Source organism: Muscardinus avellanarius (assembly GCF_963383645.1).
Source record: "Muscardinus avellanarius genome assembly, chromosome: 1".
Taxonomy (NCBI): Eukaryota; Metazoa; Chordata; class Mammalia; order Rodentia; family Gliridae; genus Muscardinus; species Muscardinus avellanarius.
The window spans coordinates 97333828-97347241 of record NC_137786.1 but is presented as its reverse complement, the minus strand read 5'-3'; the positions used below and the strand labels follow the sequence as shown (position 1 = coordinate 97347241).

The 13414-nt window shown below is 39.0% G+C and overlaps 1 pseudogene across 1 annotated transcript in view; it reads left to right on the top strand.

Annotated features, from left to right (window-relative positions):
• The window catches only part of LOC308272727 (heterogeneous nuclear ribonucleoprotein D-like), a 99066-nt pseudogene extending 85652 nt beyond the window's left edge, over positions 1–13414 (top strand). The window contains exon 3 of the transcript in view: positions 12540–13414. The product of the transcript in view is annotated as a heterogeneous nuclear ribonucleoprotein D-like (transcript). The remainder of the gene's footprint in view (positions 1–12539) is intronic.

Below are 13414 nucleotides of genomic sequence, written 5' to 3'. Positions count from 1 at the left end.
TTTCAGAAAAATTAAAGTTTTGAGACATTTTCTCTTATAACCTGAAGAATTTGGAAAATGGAGAAATTTAAATCAGGAATCCCTAACTAGAAAATATTCTCACTGAAATTGGTTAAAGTAAAATATAGACTTTTAGACTTATTATTCTGAAATTAACTCATAGCTGTGATTTCTGTTTTTTTTTTCTCTGAAAAATGATATTAACCAGTTCCCTGAGGCTACTTTGGCTTGAGGAGGGCAATGGAGTGTTTGGACGTTGGGGCAGTTGAGGTCGACTGTGAGTCTAGCCTTTTACCAAAACAAAATAAAACAAAACAAAAACAAAAACAAGTGGCTGAGCAACAAGAATAAATTTCTTTGGTAAGTTTTCTCTCTTTATTATGGTTAAGAAAACAAACAAACAAAAAACCATTTGTCCGGCAAGGAGCCTCCTCTACAAATGACCCAGGTTTTGCTTCAAAAGAACTTTTGTGCTTAGGTTTTTTTATTCTTCATAAATTAGTGCGTATTAATTATACAGATAAATAGATTTCATCCTGGCATATTCATCCATGCTGATAACACACCTTGATTATAGCAGCACCACATTATCCTTTCTTAATTCCTCTCCTCTGATATTCTTCCTCTTCTCTAATAGTCTCTCTGTTACGTTTATGTCTTAAAACAACTCTCTCTTTATTCTTATTATCCACTTTTGTCTTTACCTTCTGCAATCATTCTATTTAAAAGTATCATTATCTGTTGCTTGGAAAACTACTAACTAGTCTCCTCCCATGCATACCTGACCCCTTCTATTCTATTTTGTCTATTATAGAAATATAGAACTTTTAAACACACACACACACACACACACACACACACACACACACACTGCTACTGCTTTGGGAGCCACCTCTTGTTTTCTTGATGGGATGCTACATCTTCCTTATGATCCATGAGGCCTCACATGGCTTGTTTCTGTCTGCTTCTCCAACTCCAACTCCTCCCCACTGTCACATTGCTTTGTGTGTTTAAGCCAAATAGCCTCCAAAAGACTTTTGTTCTCTATCTGGAATTCCTCTTTTACCCATACATTCTCTTTGCCTAACAAGCACTCATTTGTTGTTATATAGAATATATATGTGTCTACATAGTTCATATGCTGAAATCCTAACATCTACTACAATCGTAGTAGGAAGTGAGAGGACTTTGGAAGGTGATTAGTCCTGGATAATATTAGTGATCTTAAACCTGGAACCTGGAGGGTTTCTTCATTCCTTCTATTAAATAAGATAAAACTAGAGGACAGTTGTCTCTGAACCAGGAAGTGGCTTTCACTAGATAACAAACTTGCTGGCACTTCAGACTTCCCAAACTCCAGAACTGTGAGAAATAAGCTTGGTAAGCCCCCAGGTCTATTATATTCTGTAAGCTACAAGATTTATAAAGTCAGTAGGTCTTTTTATAGCAGTGTAAAGAGATCAAAAAACATTTTTAAAAATCTCAGATGGAGTCACTTCTTCAGTGCAAACCTTAAAAATTCTCCACTCAAGATCAAGTATCTGCATAATGGGAACTCCATTTTTATCCTCTATAATTCCAGGCGTGGTGAGCATTTGGGAGGCTGAAACAGGAGGATCGTGGTTTATGGACAGCCTTAGTGAGGCTCTTTGCAACTCAGTGAGACCCTGTTTCAAAATAAAGAATAAGAACTAAGGCTGGGTTGTAACTCTGAGTTAGAATGCCCTTGGGTTCCATCCCCGGTACCGAAAAAAAAAAAAAAAAAACCTGACCATTTCATAATTATGCTTTATTAATGAACTGTTTGAATAATGCACCAGTCTCCATCACAGAAATGTATCTTCTATGAATATAGGTCTGTAGCCTGGTTTTTCATATTATCAACTAACACCTACCTTTGGGTCTGGTTTTATAGAACTTTGCCGTTTAGTTTTAGTTGACTTAATAATGTAGATTTCTTTCTATAAACCATCTATAATATTATCTACATTAATGCTTATATTATGTTAGTGGCTTTTGCTTAAGTTTCAAACTCCAGTCTCTAATATTCTCCTAGTTTCTATTCTTTTTTAACTATGTATAATCATTTCCTGGATACCACTCTTAAGTTCAATATGTTCAAGATTTAATTACCTTTCTTAGACTTGCTCCTCTTCCTCAGTTTACTATCATAATGAATATTATGTGGCTTAAGACAGAAACGTTGAAATCACCATTGACTTCCTTTTCTTTTCATATTACATAAACAATTTATCAGCAAGTTATACTAGTTCAACTTCTCATTTTATTTTTCTTTCTTTTACCTTTGTTTAGTTCAGCCTCAGCATTTTTCTCTGGAACTAATAAGATAACATTCAAAATATCTTTTTGTACCAAATGTCCACAATATGTCAGAATACTCACATCCCATACTACATAATATATCTTTACAAAACAGGATCTTACCACAGCACATCCATGTTTTGATGATTCCTTATTTCTATGCAGACAAAATGTAAGCCAGAAATCTAATAGTCATTCTTGAAGCTCTCTCACTCATCCTCTATTTCTAACCCATCAAGAAGTTCTTTTTATCTCACTCAGCAGCTCCTGAATGTGTCCCTGTCTCAGTAGCAATAGTCGTGATATTTAGTCAAATTTACTGTCATCTCTGGACAAATGTTATAGTGCCATATCAGGTATACTTTTCTGCACTCTGGGGCAAAACAGCCTGCCCCCAATGTTGCAACAGTTTGTCATTCCACAGGGAAAGTAATCATTTAAAATGCAAAATTTTCATTTCATAAAAATGTAGTATGGGGTGAAAAATGAGTGAGACACCCAAAGTATCGACAAATGATAAATTATTGGAGGGTTTAAGAAGATCCAATTGAGTGTCCAGCACAGATATGTTTTCTTACTCCAGAGAGTTTCATTCTTTGGTGTACATGAGAATCACCAGAGCAACTTGGTAATGCATATCTTACTTTCATTTTTCAAACTTAGACCTGGTAATGCATGTGTTTTTCAAGATATGGAATGCTAACATTAAATTACCAGGAATTTCTCCTAAGAATCTCAAAGTTCTAATCTTAGCACCAAATTCATAATGGAAAGTACAGTGTTATATGATTCTTTCAAGGAATTTTTTTCATCAGGATCTGCCAGGGAAGAACAAGCCCATGTAGTAGCAGATACTTAGCTGCTTCCTAAAGCCTATAATAAACAGATTGTTTTTTCCCTGTAACTCATATGTGGCTCAGGCAAGGTCTCTCGGTTACTTCTAACATTGTCTAAACTGAGATAATTAAGAAAATGAGCAAAGGTCAAACTGCTTTTATATTCTTCCCCTATATTCTATAGGGCACTGTAGCTAATCATGGCATAAAATAAAATCAGTAGAATTAACCCAGGGAGGGAATAGTTGAATTTGTTTTTTTTAAAGAAAAGACTTCAGGCCCGCGCGGCGCGGAGCGGCCGGAGCAGCAGGAGCGGCCAGAGCCGCAGCGCGGATTGGGGGGAGCCGCTGAGCGGAGCGGCCTGAGCAGCCGGAGCAGCCAGAGCCGCGGTGCAGAACGGCCGGAGCGGCCAGAGTGGCCAGACCCGCGGTACAGAGCAGCTGGAGTCGCGGTTCCGAGCAGCTGAGCAGAGCGGCCAGAGCAGCCGAGCGGAGCGGCCAGAACAGCCGGAGCAGTCAGAGCTGCAGCGCGGAATGGCTGGAGCGGCGGCGCGAAGTGGCCGGAGCCGCGGAGTGGAGCGGCCGGAGCAGCCGGAGCAGAGTGCCCAGAACAGCTGAGCGGAGCTGCCAGAGCAGCCGGAGCAGAGCGGCCAGAACAGCCGGAGCAGCCAGAGCCGCGTCGCGGAACGGCCGGAGCGGCCGGAGTGGCCAGACCCACGGTGCAGAGCAGCCAGAGCCGCGGTGCAGAGCGGCCGGAGCAACCGGAGCGGCCAGAACCGTGGTGCGGAGCAGCCAGAGCCGCGGCGCAGAGCGGCCGGAGCGGCGCGGCCTACATCTCCCCTAGCAACACCAGGCTCCAGAGAGGAGGGAGACTCAAAACAGAGCTCAAATCCAGAGAGGAGGTACTCTGGCCTCGCGGCCTAGGATGCAGAAGCAGCGTCTTACTGCTGGCGGCAGCGGCGAGTTCACCGGACGGCCCTAGACCAACCCACTCAACCAGCCACCAGTCGCCTGAGAGGAGGGGTGGACAGCGAGCCGAGGTGAGCAGGTGCTGAACAGCCGGGCGGCAGTCAGCAGTTTTGTTGGTGCAGGGAACATCTAAAGCTCCCAAGGGCTGGGCGCAGCACAACTGGCAAGGACTCAGAGCAGAGATCAAAACCAGAGAAGAAATACGCCGCATCACGGCCGAGGGTGTGGCAGTGGTGCCATATTGCCAGTGGCAGCAGCAGCGAATCCACCGAGTTCACTACAGCTCCATCAGCGCACTCAACAACCGTGAGTCAAATTGCGGCCCGTAGGGGAGAAATCCCAGTACTGCACTCCCAGGGACTTGCGCAGATAGTCTCCCTGGGTCGGAGATTTTAGCAGTGCAGCCCAGTGGGGGAGTGGCAGTGGCAGAGATATCATACCATAGTCACAACTCCCCACTGGAGAACGCCCAACTTGGCACCCCCCACGGTCTAAGCAGCCTTGATTGACTCCCTGGGTCTGAGACTTTGTGATACAACACAGTAAAGGAGTAGTGGTGACTGAGATACCATAGACTAGAGATCCAGAGCATCTTAAGTGAACTTGTAGTGACTCAGGGAAGAACCCAGAGAAGGCACAAACTTCCAAAATCATGGGAAAGAGAAATAACAATGGAGCAGTGAATGCCAACAACACCACAACATCAGAATCTGATAACACAGAAACCCAAAGATCTCTAGAAGATCAAATTAGGAAAATAACTTTAGAAATAATAGAGGACTTTCGAAAAGAATTTAGAGAGAGTCAAAAAGAGATAAAGGATGCAATTAATGAAGTAAAGGCCTCAATTCAAAGTATAAACAACAGATTAGACCACATGGAGAATAGAATCTCACTTCTTGAAGATGATCATTCTATAAATGAACGCATAGTTTCTAATTTAGAAAAAAAAACCCGACAGCAGGAATCTGACATTGAAGAAATATGGGCCCATTTCAAGAGAGCTAACCTAAGAATAATTGGAATAGAGGAGGGAAAAGAAGGTGAAACCAAAGGGATCAACAATCTCTTCAGGGAAGTAATAGCAGAAAATTTTCCAAACATAGAGCAAGAGGTCGATACACAGGTCCAGGAAACTTATAGAACTCCCTTTAGACAGGATCAGAGAAGAGGATCCCCACGCCACATAATTGTCAAAATGACTAATGTGGAAGCCAAGGAGAGAATCTTAAAGGCAACAAAAACAAAAGGCCATGTGACATACAGAGGCAAACCAATTAGAATCACTCCAGACTTCCCAAACCAAGTTATGAAAGCCAGAAGGGCTTGGAGTAACATATTCCAAACTCTGAAAGAAAACAACTTCCAGCCAAAAATTTCCTACCCAGCAAAACTATCCATCAAATTAGATGGGGAAATAAGAAGCTTCCATGACAAACAGCAACTGAAGGAATTTATGTCTTCAAAACCAGCGCTAGAGAAAATACTCAAGGAGATTAACTGCAAAGAGGAAATGGGTAATTCACGCCAGAACCAAAGAAACAAGAATTCCCATCCAGCAGACAACTAAGCAAAGAAGAATAAACAGTATCTCAAACAGAAATAAGATCTTAACATGTTGGGAATTAAAAATTATCTCTCTATAATCACACTGAATGTAAACGGCCTCAACTCCCCAATAAAAAGACATAAAGTGGCAAAATGGATTAAAAGCCAGAATCCATCCATCTGCTGCTTACAAGAAACACACCTCACAAGTAAAGATAGGAACAAACTCAAGGTAAAGGGCTGGAGCAAGGTAATCCATGCTAATGGTACTCGAAGACAAGCAGGAGTAGCAACTATGATATCAGACAAGTTAGACTTCAAACCCAAACTTATTAGAAGAGACAAAGAAGGTCACATTTTACTGGTAAAAGGAATAGTCCAGCAAGAGGAAATAACAATAATCAACATCTATGCCCCAAACATAGGGGCAGCTACTTTCATAAATCAAACTCTTTGTGATATGAAGCCACACATAAATCCCAACACAATAATACTGGGAGACTTCAACACACCACTCACAATACTAGACCGATCTTCCAGACAAAGGGTCAGTAAAGATGTCTCAGAACTAAAGAACACCATTAACCAAATGGACCTCTTGGACACATATAGAATATTTCACCCAACTACAGCAGAGTTTACATTTTTCTCAGCGGCTCATGGAACCTTCTCCAAAATAGATCACATCCTGGGACACAAAATGAGCACTAGCAAATTTAAAAAATGTTACATACTTCCCTGTGTCATTTCAGACCATAATGGAATGAAACTAGAAATCAACTATAAGAAGACCCAGAGAAACAACATAAACATGTGGAGACTGAACACCACACTTCTGAATGAAGAATGGGTCATAGAAGATGTAAGAGGTGAAATCAAGAAATTTCTAGAAACAAATGAAAATAAAGAAACAACATATCAAAACCTCTGGGACACTTTGAAGGCAGTATTAAGAGGAAAATTTATAGCACTGAGTGCTCACATAAGAAAAACAGAAAATCTTCAAATAAATAGCCTTATGACACACCTCAAAGCCCTTGAAAAGCAGGAACAATTGAACCCCAAAGCCAGCAGAAGACGGGAAATTATTAAAATTAGAGCAGAAATTAATGAAATAGAGAATAAAAAAACAATACAGAAAATCAACAAAACCAAAAGCTGGTTTCTTGAAAAAATTAACAAGATTGATAAACCACTAGCCAATCTAACTAAAAAAAAGAGAGAATCAACCCAAATTATGAAGATAAGGGATGAAAAAGGAGACATTACTACTGACAGCGTAGAAATCCAGAGGATTATCAGAAACTACTTTGAAAAACTATACTCCAACAAAATGGAAAATCTGGAGGAAATCGACAACTTCCTAGATAAATACAACCTTCCTAAACTGAGTCAAGAAGATATAGAACACTTAAACCAACCAATAACAATCAAAGAGATTGAAATAGCAATAAAGAGCTTACCATCAAAGAAAAGCCCAGGACCAGATGGTTTCCCAAGTGAATTCTATAAAACCTTTATAGGAGAACTAATCCCAATACTACTCAAACTATTTCGGGAAATAGAAAAAACCAGGACTCTCCCAAATACATTCTATGAAGCCAACATCACACTAATACCCAAACCGAATAAAGACAGTTCAAGGAAGGAAAACTACAGGCCTATATCTCTGATGAACTTGGATGCAAAACTATTAAACAAAATACTAGCAACACGCATTCAAAACCACATCAAGAAAATCATTCACCATGACCAGGTAGGGTTCATCCCAGGGATGCAAGGCTGGTTCAATATACGAAAAACAATCCATGTAATTCATCATATAAACAGAATCAAAGACAAAAACCACATGATCATCTCAATAGATGCTGAAAAAGCATTTGATAAAATTCAACATCCATTTATGATAAAAACACTGCAGAGAATTGGAATAGAAGGAACATATCTCAACATTATTAAGGCAATCTACAATAAGCCCACTGCCAACATCATATTAAATGGGGAAAAACTTCAAGAATTTCCCCTAAAAACTGGAACGAGACAAGGATGTCCACTATCACCACTTCTCTTCAATATAGTACTAGAGACTTTAGCCAGAGCAATAAGGCAAGAAAAGGAAATCAAAGGAGTACAAATAGGAAAAGAAGAACTTAAGCTTTCACTATTTGCAGATGACATGATACTATATTTAGAAAACCCAACAAACTCAACCAAAAGGCTTATAGAACTGATCAACAAATTCAGCAAGGTATCTGGATACAAAATCAATCTTAAAAAGTCAGAAGCTTTCCTGTACACCAACCATAAATCCAATGAAAAAGAAATTCAGAAAACACTTCCACTCAGGATCTCCCACAAAAAAATAAAATACCTAGGAATAAACCTGACCAAGGAAGTAAAAGATCTCTACAAAGAAAATTATAAAACACTGAAAAAAGAAATCGAAGAAGATCTTAGAAGATGGAAAGACCTTCCATGTTCATGGATTGGCAGAATTAATATCATTAAAATGGCCATCCTCCCAAAAGTGATCTACAGATTTAATGCAATGCCCATTAAACTACCAAGATCATTCCTCACAGACATAGAAAAATCAGTCCTTAAATTTATCTGGAATAACAAAAAGCCCAGAATAGCCAAGGTAGTTCTCAGCAACAAAAACCACGCAGGAGGAATCACAATACCTGACTTTAAACTATACTACAAAGCCATTGTAATAAAAACAGCATGGTACTGGCAAAAGAACAGATATATAGACCAATGGAGCAGAATAGAAGACCCAGAAACAAGTCCACACACTTTCAGCCAATTGATTTTTGACAAAGGGGCCAAAAACATACACTGGAAAAAAGATAGCCTCTTCAACAAATGGTGTTGGCAAAACTGGTTAACCATATGCAGAAAATTGGATGTTAATCCCACTTTTTCACCCTGTACAAAAGTCAACTCACGATGGATCAAAGACTTGGAAATTAAACCAGAGACCTTGAAGCTCCTTGAAGAGGGCATAGGTCCAACACTACAACACATAGGCACAGACAAACATTTCCTCAACAAGACCCCAAAGGCACAACAAATTAAAAGGAGAATCAATACATGGGATTGCATGAAACTGAAGAGCTTCTGTTCAGCAAAGGAAACTATCAAGAACCTCAATCGAGAGCCAACAGAATGGGAGAAGATTTTTGCCACCTACACCACTGATAGAGGACTAATATCTAGAATATACAGAGAACTCAAGAAACTCAACACTAAGAAAACAAAGCATCCAATAACAAAATGGGCAAATGAACTAAATAGACACTTCACAAAAGAAGAAATTCAAATGGCCAATAAATGCATGAAAAAATGCTCAACATCACTGGCAATCAGAGAGATGCAAATCAAAACCACCCTGAGATATCACCTAACTCCAACTAGAATGGCCATCATTCAAAACACAAACAACAACAGATGCTGGCGAGGATGTGGAGAAGTGGGAACTCTAAGACATTGTTGGTGGGATTGCAAATTAGTGCAACCACTTTGGAAAACAGTATGGAGAATCCTCAGAAGAATGGGAACAAATCTTCCATTGGGTATCTACCCAAAAGAAAAGAAACCAAACTACCAAACTAATGCATGTGTATCTATGTTCATAGCTGCACAATTCACCATAGCCAAACTATGGAACCAGCCAAGATGTCCATCAACAGATGAATGGATTACAAAACTGTGGGATATGTACACAATGGAATTTTACTCAGCCATCAAAAAAAACTCAATTACATCATTTTCAGGGAAATGGATGGAACTGGAGGACATTTTGCTAAGTGAGATTAGTCAGGCACAAAAAATAAGAAATCAGATGCTATCCCTAATATGTGAGAGTTAGGGAGAAATGGGTCATAGGAGGAACTCTTGGAAGAGGATCAGTAACTTTTAACTCTGTTTACATTGTCTTTGGATATACAATATTTTTTTTTTTTTTTAGGGAGTTTATTTACTCTTTTGTTGCCTGTGCCATTGAAATCATATCCAAGAAATCACTTCCAATTTCAATGTTGTGAGGTTTTATGACCCAGATTTTCTTCTAAAAGCTTATAGTATTAAGATTTATATTTAGGTCTTTTATCTATTTTGAGTTAATATTTGTATATGTGTTAGGTAAGGGTCCAATTTTATTCTTTTTCATTTATTATTATTTTTCAACAATATTTAGTTAAAAGACTAGTATTTCCTCCACCAAAAGTTCATGGAAACCTTGTCAAAAATAACTTGACAATGTATGGAAGAATTTATCTCTAGGCTTTTATTTAGCTCCAATGGTTTATATATCTGCCTTTAGAACAGTACTACACTGTTTCAATTATTGTAGCTTTATATGGTTTGAAATCAGAAAACATACATCTTCTAGCTTTGTTCTCCTTTGAGACTGTTTTGGGTATCTAGAGTCCATATTCCATATCAGGATAGATTTTTTCTGAAAAATAAATAAATAAATGTATGATAGTTTCACCTAAAAAAAAAAAAAGAAAAAAATATTCTCTGGTAAGAAAGAAAGCAAAAAGAAATATTGAAATGTTATCTTTAAGTCATCAAAAGTTTGGTACCAGACAAATGAAACTGTTATGTGAGATTATCAATGTTGATATTGTATAAATTGTTATAATACTAGATGTCAACCAGTAAGCCAAGCGTGGGAAGGAGGGATGGGGAGGGAATGGGGTGGGGATCATGGTAGGGGCTAACTGGGTGAGATGTGCATGTATGTCTACAAAAGTATTTTCTTTATACCACTATGATGTATGAATACATTGCACCAATAAAAAATAAATTAAAAAAAAAAGAAAAAAAAAAGAAAAAAAAATAAAAAACAAGTTCATCACAAAAAAAAAAAAAAGAAAAAGAAAAGACTTCAGTAGATGACATCACTGTGTGTGTACACATGGGTGTGGTACTGGGGGTTGAACCTAGGGGCCTTCTACAAGGTTTCACTAAATTGCCCAGGCTGCCCTTGAACTTGCAATCCTCCTATTTCAGTTACCTAAGTACTAGGATTACAGGCCTGAACCACTGTTCCCAGCTGATGTCATCTCTTTATTTTCTTATTTGTCCACCTCATGCACAGAGAAGGAAAAAATGAATTCACACAGAGGACATGAAGACAACTGCTAAATAAAAGCACTGGGTCATGTTAGTTAACAAATGTGTTACTTGTGTAAAATAGTTAACAAATGATCATTATATTTTCCTCTAGGTACCATTGTAGTTTCTCTGGTTACAAGATAAATATATGTTCTTTTTTTTTTTTTGGTGGTACTGGGGATGTACCTCTGGGCTACACTCCCAGACCTATTTTTTATATTTTTATTTGGAAACAGGGTCTGTTAAGCCAGCGAGGCTGGAAGCTGGCTTCAAATCTACTGGATCCTCCTGTCTCTGCCTCCCAAGTGCGGGGATTACAAAAGTGCGCCACCACACCCAGCTGAATATATGTTCTTTAATTCAAAAGTTTTCAACTCAGTTTTGTCTAGAGACAAAGTTAACAAGAAAACATTTAAATACTACATAATCAGTAATGCAAGAGCTACCATAACCAATGATGCTGGTAATTTTAGCATTAAGTGAAGAATTAAATGGGCTTATGGATCCCTAGACCACTTTAAGAAGCCTTATAAAAACAAAAGGGGCATTAGCGTTTTGGGATGTTGCAGTATTCTAAAGTAATAACTGGCTAACAGAAACTCCTAAAGAAAAATACCATCTCGAAAGGCAGGAGAAGCTAAGATTATTTGTGGGCTTTTCTAAGGCTGAAAGAGTCTCAAAGCTAAACAGAAGCCAAGATTTGCTTATGGTCACCAGGAAAACTATTGGTTGGGTGATAGCTTCTTTTTAGATTAATTTATATCCACAGAAAAGAATGTTATTTGCCTTTTGTCTTGGATTCTAAAAGGTGTTGATGAAAATGAATTGGACAAGGAAAGAATGTGGTTCTTCCACTGAAAATTGTCTTAAGGAAGAGAAGTAGAATGAGGAAGCAGCAGGGTGATTTTCCTGCCTTCACACTAAATGTCCCCAAACTCTGAAAAATAGTCGAGGTGGTGACAAAAAGAATAGTGAGTGTTAGTCTTAAATGTATTGCTTTAATTTTGTTTTAATTCAGCCTCATATGTTGTCACTGTCTCATCCAAAGCCCTCCCTGTGCATGGCAGTCTCCATCAAAAGCAGAGGTGATATTGCATTTAGTCCTCAATCATTACAGAAGTCCCAAGCCAGGCCCAATATTTCTCCATGTCAAGAAGTCATGGGAAGAATCATTTAATTTTATGGTGACAGACTACTTACTGTGTGTAATCTTCAGCCCAATAGGCTTCTCCTTAGAACGTGTTTCTCTCTATAATGTTTGAGTTGTTTTGCAACTTAGATGCTAAAGATATGCATCCAATGGATGGGAAACATAGGAACCTGACAACCATGTTAGATTATTTCATATATGTGTGATTGAGAATTTGTTTAAACACTCCTAAAATGTATAGGTTGTGGAATACCATGTCCATGAAAACAAATGTCTCAGACAGTATTTGTGGTCTAGAAACTATACAAGGGAATTCTTTTGAACAATAAAATGCTTTCTTTGCATAGTTTAACCATTTGATGGACGTATAAAGATTTCTTCTTTCTAAACAATTATTCTGGATTTGATGACCCCATTGAATTTGTGTGTGGGGGGGGGTGACTGAGAAGTAGAAGTTATATATGAGCATCTTCTTTGGAATTTTTAAAATTTACATTTGTTTTTACTTCTCACTGAGATTCATACTTGCATCCCTGAGCAGTATCTGAAACATCATCATTTCTCCACCCTTTATAAATACCAATTTAGCCGGCTATAAAGGGAGGGCGCAGGCTGCGCCCGGATCTCTTCCGCCGCCATTTTATATCCAGCTCCATACAACGCTCCACCGCCGCTGCTGCCTGGACCCGGACTGCACGCCAGCACACCCTGCAGACAGCTCCGCCACCGTGGAGGATACCAACAAGTACAGCAGCATAGAAGAGTTCGCAGAGGGATCCAAGATCGACGTGAGCAAGGACCGGCAGGATGACGGTAAAATGTTTATTGGAGGCTTGAGCTGGGATACAAGCAAGAAAGATCTGACTGAATATTTGTCTCGATTTGGGGAAGTTGTAGACTGCACCATTAAAACAGATCCAGTCACTGGAAGATCAAGAGGATTTGGTTTTGTGCTTTTCAAAGATGCTGCTAGTGTTGATAAGGTTTTGGAACTGAAAGAACATAAACTGGATGGCAAATTGATAGACCCCCACAGGGCCAAAGCTTTAAAAGGGAAAGAGCCCCCTAAAAAGGTATTTGTGGGTGGATTAAGCCCGGATACATCTTGAAGAGCAAATTAAAGAATATTTTGGAGCCTTTGGAGAGATTGAAAATATTGAACTTCCCATGGATACAAAAACAAATGAAAAAAGAAGGTTTTGCTTTATCACATATACAGATGAAGAGCCAGTAAAGAAATTGTTAGAAAGCAGATACCATCAAATTGGTTCTGGGAAGTGTGAAATCAAAGTTGCACGACCCAAAGAGGTATATAGGCAACAACAGCAACAACAAAAAGGAGGAAGAGGTGCTGCGGCTGATGCAAGAGGTGGCACTAAGGGTCGAGGCCGAGGTCAACAAAGCACTTACGCAAAGCATCTCGAGGGGGTGGCAATCACCAAAATAATTACCAGCCATACTAA